Consider the following 12,463-nt stretch of genomic DNA (forward strand, 5'->3'; position numbering starts at 1 on the left):
GTCATACAGGAGGGTTGATTTCACTCTCTTCTAGATGAGGTGCCAAGCCAGGCACAGGGCAGCAGAACACGCCTTTCAGACAATGCCACAATCTGTTGGATGCACCCTGCACAACATTTTCTAAAGTGCTTTTCTGGCATTTGGTGCAACAGGGCTTGAGAATATCAAGGATGGAGACTATGCTGGGCACCCTTTTCCACAGGGCCCTGTTTCCCTGGGTCTGGGCCGACCAGCAGACTCGGAAGCTCAGATGAGGCTGACAGTGGAGTCTCAGGCCAGCTTTTCTCTTCGTGTGCTCTTCCAGCACATGACACATGTTTCCGAAAAGTCACTCACCTTGGAGATAAAGAGTAACAAATATGCAACTTATTCTTTTTTCGGGTTCAACAAATACCTTGTTTTTAAAGTAAGCTTTTCGTTTTGAAATAATTGTATTAATAGATTAATATGCAGTTGTGAGAGAGCCTATGTACCTATCACCTAGTTTCCACAAAAACTTTAGTAAAATATCTCAACTAGGAAAGTGACAGTGACACAGTCAATTCTGACACCACAAGGCTTACTTATGTTGTTCTTTTCAACCACACACCCCTCCCTTCTGCTCCCACCCTCATCCTGAATTGCTGCAACCGGTAATCTGTTCCCCGTTTCTACAATGTGTCATTTCAATAATGTTCTGTAAACGGGATCATATAGTATGTAACATTCTGCGATTAGCTTTTTAATTCACCTTAACTTTCGAGACACTCGTCCAGGTTTTTGCACGCCTCAAGAGTTGGCACCTTTTTATTGATGTGCAGTATTCCATGGTATGAATGTAACAGTTTGTTTAACCATTCACATCTAAGCAGTTTCCAGTTTTAAGCTCTTACAAATAAAGCTGCTACAAATAATCATGGACAGAAATGTGTGTGAACATGAGTTTTCATTTTGCTTACCAGATGCCCAGGAGTACAACTGCTGGGTCATAGGCTGCATGTTGAATTTTCCAAGGAACTGACAAGCTGATTTCCAGAGTGGCTGCACCATTTCACACTTCCACCAGCAATGTGCCCGAGACCCAGTTCCTCTGAATCCTCACCACATCTACTCCAGTCACCTATTTTAAATTTTATCCACTCATAGAGGTGTTTAGTGATTTCTCACTGGGGTCTTAATTTGCATTTCCCTTGTGGATAATAATGCTAAACATCATTTCCTGTGCTTATTTACCACCTGTACAGGTAGAGCCTCTTTTGTGAAATATCTGCTCATGTCGTTTGTCCATTTTCTAATTGATTGTTCCATTACTGTTGAGTTTTGAGAGTTCTTTATATTACTATATTCTAGAGACTAGTCTTTTGTTAGATGTGAGTTTACAAATATTTTCTCCCAATCTATAGCTTGTGTTTTCATTCTCTTATTATGGTCTCTCCATCTGAGGCCTAGGCTTCCTCACTTATAAATATTTGGGGTCAGGAGGGTGGCTGCCAGGGTCCTCTGCCTCTGGCCACTGCGGCCGGATGGCTTGACCCCCTGCATCCTCTCCTTTCTCGTGGGGATGCAATTGGCTGTGTGGCCACCAGCAGGATAGGCTTCTCGGTCTTTGAAGCTCACCACTACTGTGGCAACCATGCGAAACATTCTCCATTGATTAAACTCTTAAATTTCTGGAATGATGTCTCCCTATATTTTTCACCATTTAATTGTTGTTATTTTTTTTTTTACTCTTTCAGTAAATCTGTGACAAGCACCTTAGTGAATGTAGTTTTCCTGCATTCATAACACTGGTTGCTGTTCACAGAAAGGCTGTGTGGTCCAGCATGGTCCCCTGGGCTGTCCTTCCATTCCACAGACAAGGAAGTAGGGGGTGAGAGGAGGCAGCTGACTGTCCAGGTGATGCCACCAGTGAAGGGCAAGGCCAGAACCTGAATCCCAACAGCTCAGAAGTTTAAAACCATCCTCTCTCCACTCTGCTGTGGAAACATTCCCAGAAAGGTAGTGACTGGGTAAAATGACGTGAACATCTTTAAAGCTCTTGGGATATGTTTTCACCTCCTTTTGAGCCATCACAGACCCTCGGCGATCAGAACTCACAAGCTGCAAGCCCCGGCGGGGCTGCCTTCCTTTGGGGGCCCTGCCTCACCTCCTCCAGGTGAAGGACGGCCACTAGGCATGAACCAGCATCAGACCCCCTTTCTTGCTGCTCTTATTCCTTGCCGACAGGCTCCGCCATGCGTCATGTGGCACCAAGGGGACCAGGCCTATTGAGGCCACTTCCTGTGTGGCCTCGGGCCAGCCTGTGAAGTCAGTGTCCCACCCCTCCCCTGCCAGGGGTGGGGTCAGAGTCCTTGTCTTGCAAAGAGATCTGGGGGGAGCTGAACAAAAGAGCAGATGCTAACATGCTTTGAAATATCACAAAGAGTCGTACTGTCAGCAAGTGTCATTGTAATTGATGATAATAATGTCTCAGCTCGGGTGTTCCCTGCTGGGCCCTTTCTACAGTGTTTTAGAAGGTAAATGAGGCTATTCTTAGATTTTGCCACCTGTCAAACTCCCCAGGCACCCTCTAGACTAAAAGAAATGTGTCACAGGAGGCCTTTCACACCACGGGTGGGGGCGTGGGCGATGAAAGATGTGTGTGACAGGCGTTGCAGGCTTGTCACGGAGGAGATGGTCTTTGGGCTTCATATTTATTCCTGCTCCTCTGAGGACCACTCTGGGGCACATGCTGTCAGCCTGCTGGGTGGCTATGGGCCAGACCCTCCTGTAGCCCCCGCCTCCCCCAGGCTCCAGTGTTGAGTGGGGGCCATGGGGAGAGGCTGGCGTTAAAGCCACTCGCACCAGTGCTGACTCGTGGTCCCGAGGCAAGGCTCGGGCTCAGCTCTCCCAGGAGGCGTGATTATTTCTACTCCTGCCTTGGGGGTTGGCTGCACTATTGGCAAAACAAGCACCCAGTGTGCAAATATAGAAGTTTCTAGGACAATGATACTCCTTCCTGCATTCAAGGCACCAGGTTAGCAAAGGCCCACAAACCGACCGTCATTTCACTTAGTTCGCGGCATATTTATGCTGCACCAGCAGCAGCAGCTATGACAGCAGCCGTGGTGGCGGAGGTTGGAGGCGTGGCTGGCACGAGAGCCTGATGCTGCCTCTGCCTTGACAGCGGGGCCTGTCACCACACAGCTCTGCAGGCTGTGCGGGAGGGCAGGGAGGGAAAAGACTCTGCCCCTCCTGGGCTCACTGTCCCCCAGAGGAACTAACTGACACAGTTTTTACATATGACAATTTGGACAGAAATCTTATTTTTTTAAATCAAAACTCATCCCCATGAGAGAGACTGCATGGGTTGACAAATGCTGCACTTCTCTCACTTGTTGAACAAACTTGGGAACTAAGGACAATTTGGGGGGTGCAGTCTCCACCCAACCCCACCTGAGCTCCCATGACATACACTCAAGGATGAAACGGATTAGAACAGCAAAGCGGCCGCAGTTTGGCGCTGGGAGTGCCCGCGTGCGCGGCGGCGGCTGCGGGAGCCGCGGCGGAGCGGCTGAGAAAGGGCGAGCGTGGCTTAAGAGCTGTCTCTTTAACCGCGCCCCACCCTCTTTGGGGGAATTGAAACCTGCATTCCTGCCCGAGGCCAGTAGTGGGAGGGGCAGGCAGTGTCCTTTGTTCTTTCTACTGCAGGAGAGGGCTCAAAGGAATTGTCTGTGGCCGGGCGAGGTGGCTCAGGCCTGTAATCCTAGCACTCTGGGAGGCCGAGGCGGGAGGATCGCTCGAGGTCAGGAGTTCGAGACCAACCTGAGCAAGAGCGAGACTTCGGACAACTAAAAATATATAGAAAAACTTAGCCGGGCATGGTGGCGCACACCTATAGTCCCAGCTACTCGGGAGGCTGAGGCAGGAGGATCCCTTGAGCCCAGGAGTCTGAGGTTGCTGTGAGCTAGGCTGACGCCACGGCACTCTAGCCCGGGCAACAGAGTTGGGACTCTGTTTAAAAAAAAAAAAAAAAAAAACGGAATTGTCCGTGAGTAGGTCGTGAGATCGTCTTCTCTGGAGCTGGAGCTGGGGTCCGTCAGGCCCATGGGCTGCAGTGAAACAGCAACAGCCCGAAGCTGGAAGCCCCCCTTGAAAGCTGTGTTTCTGCCTGTAGACAGGCCGATGGCACTGTAAGATGAGAGTCTCCATGCTGTCCTTTGTGGCGAATTAATCAACTGCCTTTATTTCTCCTCAAACCACTTGTCCTCGTTGTTCTGATGAGGCCTCGGGGACACGTGGTGAACCTTAGGTAACACCAGGACCCACTTGATGGCCGTGGGTGGTGTTTGCCCGCCGGGCCGCAGCCGAGGCTGTGGGGCGCCGGAGTGGGCGAGAGGAGCAGGCACAGCGGGAGGCAGCTCCGCACGCGTCGGGGGAGGGGATGGCAAAGCAGCGAAAGGCGGGGGGTTGCTCTGTCTCTGCTGCGGTTCGGCCCGGGATGTTCGTTCACTGCTCAGTAAAATCATCATTTCCCAGTGGGAGCTGGGTGGTGCATTGGGTTTATTTTCATGACGTTTGGAAGTTTTGAGGGTGGCCTGCCACACTGCGACCCACTCATGTGGAACAAGAACAGAGGGCTGTTGCTATTGAAAGCAATTTCAGTTTTATTTTTCATAAAATGCAATTTTGGAAAAAATGCATGCAACTTTGTGGGAAAAAATATGTCCATGTTCAAAAAAGCACATTCTTCAGAAAAGTACCAAGAACATAGAAAAAATGGCTAAAAATTAGGTGAACAATGAACAAAATCTTAAATCAAAATTTGGGGCAGATTAAGTCAAACAATAATTAATAACAGGTGATGTTTCATCAAAAAGGTGTTTTTAAAAAATGTATTTGCTGTTTTATTTATTTTAAATCATTTTTACATTAGATTTGCATGTTTACACAACTATTATAACTACTTGCATCAATTCCCAATGTTATTTTAAGATGTCCTTTGTAGAATAAGCATAATTTTTTTTTTTGAGACAAGGTCTCACTCTGTTGACCAGGCTAGAGTGCAGTTGAGCTCACTGCAACCTCAAACTCCTAGCTCAAGTGATCCTCCTGCCTCAGCCTCCCAAGTAGCTAGGGGACTACAGGTATGCACCACCATGTCCCACTGATTTTTTTATTTTTTTGTTGAGATGGGGTCTTGTTCTTGCATAGGCTGGTCTCAAACTCCTGTGCTCAAGAAATCTTCCCGCCTCAGCCTCCCAAAGGGCTAGGATTACAGGTGTGAGCCACCACGCCTGGCCTAAATATGCATAATTGTACTGCGTGTTAGGTGACCTGAAGTATCTACTACCTACACCCTGTGTAAACCTATCGCTAGTTTTTAAATGGTATCATTGCTCTCCCCATCATAATGGCTTAGTTGGTGACTCAATGCCTAGAAGGAACAACACAACACTACTTATTAGCTTCCTATTTACCGAGTATGTACTATGTGCCAGGAAGACACAAATAACCTAACAAATGTTACATCCCAGTTATTGCCACCTTCAACTGATAAACAAGGGAATTGAGGTTCAGGAGTCTTAAGTTCTCATGCCAGGACCACATGAACAGAGATGGGGTCCATCTAACATGACGATTAGGTGTCTGCTATGTTGTACCACCCCCCCAAAAATGACAGGCATCACAAACCACTTCCAGCCTGGACTGCTTAAGTTGTACAATGTGTCATACCATTCTCTTATTTATTTTTTATATTTGTTAATCCTAACTCCTTGATTGTAGACTATTTTCTCCAAAACAGAAATATCATTTTTGCTTCGCATCATATATATTCCTCCGTGAAAGTGGGGCTATGCTGTGTCCAGCACAGCTGTGACTGGGAGAGAACCCACTGTACGTTGGGAACATTGGTTGACTCATGCTAAGTGAAATTTTGTTGCACTGACCACCACCAACCATCAAAGTACAGGTGACGATGGTCAAAGGGGAGTGAAACAACCATAAGCTGAGTTTTTCAAGCCTTCATGGATGAACGGACCTTGATATTAGCCCATGGGAAAGCCTGCGTTCTGGCAACTGGGAATCACCACCTGGTACTTGGCAGCCACTAGAAATATTCTGGGCTTCCCTGAGCATGCACGAGTCCTCCGGGAAAGAGCAAGGAGTGTGGGGTAAAACCTAAATTCACTAAGATGACTCCTTTAATTAATATGTGAGTTTTATTGTCTGCCATTTTCACCTGTAATCCTTACCCTCCATGAGAATTCCAATTGCAGATAATTTTAATTAAGAAATGAACAGACACCAAATGTGAACATTTACAGTAAGGCATTGATTACATTCTTAGTAAATACATCAACGAGGTCCACAATGTCATATTAAATATTAATTTCCCTGTGAGGATCACACAAACGGTTTGCAAAAGACTGCACAAAGTGGAGGGAACCCATACAAGTCCCCCCTGCAGTCTCCCAGGCCACTCCATCGTTTTCTCCATCCCTTAATTGGCATCTAACTCCCCAGCAGGCACTGGACTCAGAGTTTTACGTATATATTGGGAAAATCTCCTCCTCTTCCTATAGATAAGGAAATTTAACTGAGAGAGGTGAACAACTTCTGCAAGATCACACAGCTTGGAAAGGGTATGGTAGAATCTGAACTCAGAGCCACTTGGCTCCAAAAGCATCCCAGCCTTCCCCTTTAAACTACCCAGAAGCACACAGCCACTCTCTCATTGAGGACTTAGCACATAGAGGGAGTCAGAAAAATTGCCGCTCTAGCCACATAGATCATTTTGTTTGGTTTAATTTTTAATTGTAAAATACATACAATATCAAATTTGCCATCTTAACCATTTTAAGTATGTAGTTCAGTGTTGTTAATTACATTACAGTACTCTGAAATCAATCCCAAGAAATTTTTCATCTTGCAAAACTGAAACCCTGTACCTATCAAACAAAAACTCTTTATTTCCCCATCACCCCGGCCCCTGGTAACCACGATTCTACTTTCTATCTCTAAATTTTGACTACCCGAAGCATCCAAGTGGAATTACACAGTATTCCTCTTGTTGTGATTGGCTTCTTTCACTTATCATAAGGTCCTCAGGATTCATCCATGTTGTAGTGCATGTCCAAATTCCTTCCCTTCACAGCTGAGCCATATTCCACTGTATGTGTATTTGGTTTACACACTCATCTATTGATGGACACTTGGGCTGCTTCCACCTTTTGGCTACTGTGAATGGTACTGCCGTGAATCTGGGTGTGCAAATAGCCTTTGAGTGTACAACCAGAGTGGAACTGCCTGATCATATGGTCATCCTGTGTTTTATTTTTTGAGGCACTACCATGCTGTTTTCCGTGCAGCTGCACCAGTTCACATGCTCACCAACATTGTTCTAGGGTTCCAGTTTCCCCATATCCTCACCAACGCTTATTTTCTGCTTTTCTGACAGAAGCCATCCTGAGGGGTGTGAGGTGGTATCTCCTTTGGTTTGGGTTTGTATCCCCAGTGATTGGTGATGCTGAGCATCTTGTCATATGCTTCCTGACCACTCATGTATTTTCTCCAGAGAAATATCTACTAAGTCCTTTACCTATTTTTAATCAGGTTATTTGTTAAGCTGTAGGAGTTCTTTATATATTCTACATATTAACCTCATATCAGATATATGATTTGTAAATATTTTCTCCCATTCTGTTGGTTGCTTTTTCACTCTGTTGATTTTAGCCTTTGTCACATGGAAGTTTTTAGCTGTGATATAGTCCAATTTATCTATTTTTTACTTTTATTGCCTATGCTTTGTGTCATATCCAGGAAATCACTGCCAAATCCAGAGTTATGAATTTTCCCTGTTTTCTTCACAGAGTTTTATAGTTTTAGCTCTTACATTTAGGTCTTTAATCCACTCGATCGATCCATTTCTGTATATGGTATAAGGTAAGGGTCCAACTTCATTTTCTTGCATGTGTATATTCAAGTTTCCCAGCACCATTTGTTGAAAAGAGTGCCCTTTCCCCATTGTATCGTCTTGACACCATTGTTGAAAATCATTAGACCATGTATGTGGGGATTTGTTTCTAGGCTCTCTACTCTTAATTTCATTGGCCCAGGAGTCTGTCTTGTTGCCAATACCACAATGTTCTGGTTACTGCAACTTCGTAGCAAGGTTTGAAATCATGAAGTACACGTCCTCCAACTCTGTCCTTCCTTATCAAGCCGATTTTGGCTATTCAGGGTTCCTCAAGATTCCATATGAATTTAAGAATGACTGCTTCTTGGACTTTTAGCTAAGATCAAGTGAATTTAAGAATGAGTTTTTCTATTTCCTCAAAACATTTTAAAGATCATTGTTATTTTGATAGAGATTGCATTGAATATGTTGATTACTTGGGGTAGCCTTTACATCTTAACAATATTAGTCTTCCAATCCACAAACACAAGTATCTTTCCATTTTTGTGTGTGTGTCTTCTTTCTTTCAGTGATGTTTTGTAGGTTTCAGTGTACAAGTCTTTTGCCTCCTGGGTTGAGTTTATTCATTAAGGGTTTGTTCTTTTTGATACTATTGAAAATGGAATTTTTCTGAATTTCCTATCTGGATTGTTGATTATCAGAGTATAGAAATGCAACTGATTTTTTGTTGATTTTATTTTCTGCCACTTTTTTTGAATTCATGTATTAGTTTCAACAGTTTTTTGTGGAGCCTTTAGGGTTTTCTACATGTAAATCATGTCATCTGCAAAAAGAGAAAATTTTACTCCTTCCCTTCCAATTTGGGTGCCCTTTATTTCTTTCTCTGGCTAGGACTTCTAGCACTATGTTGAATAGAAGTGGTAAAATACTTTTTCTTGATCTTAGAAAAAAAAGCTTTTAGTGTTTTACCACTGAGTATGTTAGCTGTGAGCTTTTCATGTATGGCTTTTGTTATGCTGAAGTAGTTTCCTCCTATCCACACAGATCTTTTACACTGCAGCCTGCAACAATGATTTGAGGGTGGCCTCAGCACTCCATTCAAACAACAAATATTGGTGTAGCTCTCTCGAGGATCCTGGTTCATGCACACGGACTGTGCTCTGCCATGCGAGGTGGTGCACAGAAGCCCAAGCACAGTCTTGTACTTAGCATCACTTTTGCTGGGGAAATAAAACAACAAAAAGGGAAGTTGTAACACAGGGTAAATGTACAAACTAAAGGAGAGTAAAGAAGGTAGCTGTTCTGAAGAGATATGGATGTGGGCTGCAGTGAACAAGATGCTTTCCTGGAAGAGGAAAAATATGAGCTGAATTTTAAAATGACAGACAGATAAAAGTTGAGAGGACCCTCCACAAAACTGTTGGGAATCACTCCCTTACTTCATTCAGGACCCTGCTCACTTGCCACACATCCGACTGCCTCTTGGATGACCACATGGTAAAAAGCCAGTCTCTGTCCTGTCTCTTTCCAATCCTTCCCTTGTTTTACAGTATAAATCACCACCTAAAATCTTGTTCTGTATTTATCTGTTTGCCTGCTTTTTGCCACATGGTGGAATATAAGCTCTGTGAGAGCAGTGATTTTTGTCTGCCTTGTTCCCTGCTAAATGCCCAGCTTCTTGAACAGATTCTGGCACATGGTAGGTACTTGTAAACATGTGTTGAATGAATGAATAAATGAATGAATGAATGAGAGCATGAGGCCCTGGAGCTGGAGCACATACATATGCTGGAGACAAGGCCAGAGAGTTATGCTGGGTTGGGGTCAGATTCCCAATGGCTAGCACAGGCAGAGGAACAAGTAAGGTCTTGAGACACCAATTTAGGGATTTTGGAAAGGAAGTGACATGAAAGAAAGTATCTCATACTTTCCGAACAAACCAGCAAACTAAACATGTGACCATTGCCTATGGAAATTGACTAGCAGGGTTTTTTACAGATATGATCTCTGAATATGAAGGCTATGGGTGATTTTTAAAACTCTATTGTTACAAACAAATGCTGGTGAGGATGTGGAGAAAGGATAACCCTTGTACACTGTTGGTGGGAAAGCAAACTAGTGCTGCCACTATGAAGAACACGATGAGGTTTCCTCAAAAAACTGAAAATAGAACTACCATGTGACCCAGCAACCCCTCTGCTGGGTATGTATCCAAAGGTGGGGAATACAGTATATTGAAAACATGTCTGCACCCCCATGTTTACTGCAGCACTATTCACAATGGCCAAGATTTGGAATCAACCTAAGTGTCCATCAATGGATGAATGAATAAAGGAACTGTGGAACATATACACAATGGAATATTACATAGCCACAAAAAGGAATGAAATCCTTCCATTTGCAACAACATGGATGGAACCGGAGAACATGTAAGTGAAATAAGCCAAGCACAGAAAGACAAATCTCAAATGTTCTCACTCATATGTGGGAGCTAAAGATTAAAAACAATTGATCTCATGGAGACAGAGAGTAGAATGCTGGTTACCAAAGGATGGGAAGGGTACCAGGGAGGGGGGAATAAAATGGGGATGGTTAATGGATGCAAAAATATAGTTAGATAGTTAGGTAGAATGAACTATATTTGATAACACAACAAAGTGACTATAATCAACAATAAGTTAGGGTATACTTTAAAATATTAATAACTAGAAGAGTGGAATTGGAATGTTCCTAACACAAAGAAATCATACATACCTGAGGGAATGGATAACACAAGTACCTTGATTTGATTAATTCACATTATATGCCTGTATCAAAATATCACAGATACCCTATAAAATATATACAACTATTATGTACTCATAACAATTTTTTTAAAATTCTATTGTTCCTACTTTTATTTGGGGGGGTTCTATAATGGATAGCTATCATTTTTAAAATAAAATCATATTTTTTAACTTAAAAAGTCCAGGAAAGTGAATAGGGTAGCAGCGTGCAGGATAAATAGAAGAAATTAAAGATAGAAAATCCAGTTTGTCAGAATATTAAATAGTTAAAAGAGTAATTTCAACCTATCTAGAAAGGGTGAAATCCCCTGTCTTCAAAAAAGTAAACAAGCAATATTAAATAGGATTTTCCTAAATTATCTTTTCAGACATAATTTTTTAAATTAGTTGGTATTGGAAAACCAATCATCAGAGATTGATGCATCCAGTTATTAGAAAGAGCAGTTCAATCGCCCTGGAACTTCGCTGGGTCGCGCGCATCCTGACCCAAGGCCCGCAGGGTGACTGGCCCGGCAAACCCTACGGCCCCAGCAGGGATGTAGCGCTGCAGGCAGCGTCTCTGCCTTAAAAGTCTATTAAAATCAAAACAAGCATCTTTAAGATCACACGAGGTGCTCAGGGGGAAATGAGTTTGAGTGACACAGTTGGCTCACACGTGGTTTCTGCAGGAACCCTCCCTGCAAAAATAAACATCTGTAACTAACGAAGGCAGCCAGCAGCTCCGGGAACCGCCTGGCGCAGCTGACATCTCGAGGACAAAGGGCGTCGGGACAAGGGAGGAACAGAGCCACAGGTGTGGGTGGAGAGCAGGTGAGACCGCCTGGGGGAACAGCAGGGAATAAGCACGACAAGAGCTGGCAGCGTTGGTGGAAGAGTCTGTTGGGAGAGTTGCGGGGGCGGAGCCCTGCCGGGGAGACAGGGCTGGGGCGCGTTCGAGGGGGCCTCCCCACAGGCCGGGGTGCAGGTGTGCACACGCGTGCGTGTGACTGTGCGCATGTGTGAATGTGTGTGCGCACATGTGCGTGTGACCGTGCGCGTGTGTGGGCGTGTGTGTGACCACGTGCGTGTGAGCGTGCGCGTGTGGGCATGTGTGTGACCATGTGTGTGTGACCATGCGCGTGTGTGGGCGTGTGTGTGACCATGTGTGTGTGACCATGTGTGTGTGACCGTGCGCGTGTGTGGGCGTGCACACACACCCTAGTTTCTGTCCCGTACAGTTCCTGGCTGACCCTCTGCGAGCCTCCCAGCCAGGGTCCAGAAAGGCCCAGATCTGGCGGCTGAGTGCGCTCAATTCCGAGGCCCCGTCGCGCACCCGGGGGTAACGGGGCGCACCCAGCTCACCCGCAGTGGTGGCCCAGGGCGAGCGATGCCAGGGGCTCGGGTCTGGCTGGGCGCAGGGTCCTCACCTGGAAACCCTGCTGCCCTTCAGCCGCACCCTGCCCAGGGCCAGACCCAACCGCCGCCGAGGAGGCTGTGCCGGCCTCTGCATTCCCCCAGCGCAGCAGGCAAGAGGGCGACTCCGGCGCTGGGGCCGTGGGGTGGAGGGAGGGCAGCGCTGACGGGGTGGCAGCACGCCCCTCCCAGCGCGGGCGCGAGGACGCCCCCTCCACGCCAGCCCCTCCTCGCCCCTTGCAGCCTGAGGATGGTGACCGCCCCCTCAGTGTCCAGCCCCGGGACACTGCCTCATTCTCTGACAGAGTCCCCAGTTACGCTTTTGCGAATAACCTCGTTACCAACTGGCTTCAAACTCCTGGTGTGGAGGGGCCATCTGCCTGCTGCCGGGCCTCTGCTGCCTCAG

Source organism: Lemur catta, chromosome 8, assembly GCF_020740605.2.
Source record: "Lemur catta isolate mLemCat1 chromosome 8, mLemCat1.pri, whole genome shotgun sequence".
Classification (NCBI taxonomy): Eukaryota; Metazoa; Chordata; class Mammalia; order Primates; family Lemuridae; genus Lemur; species Lemur catta.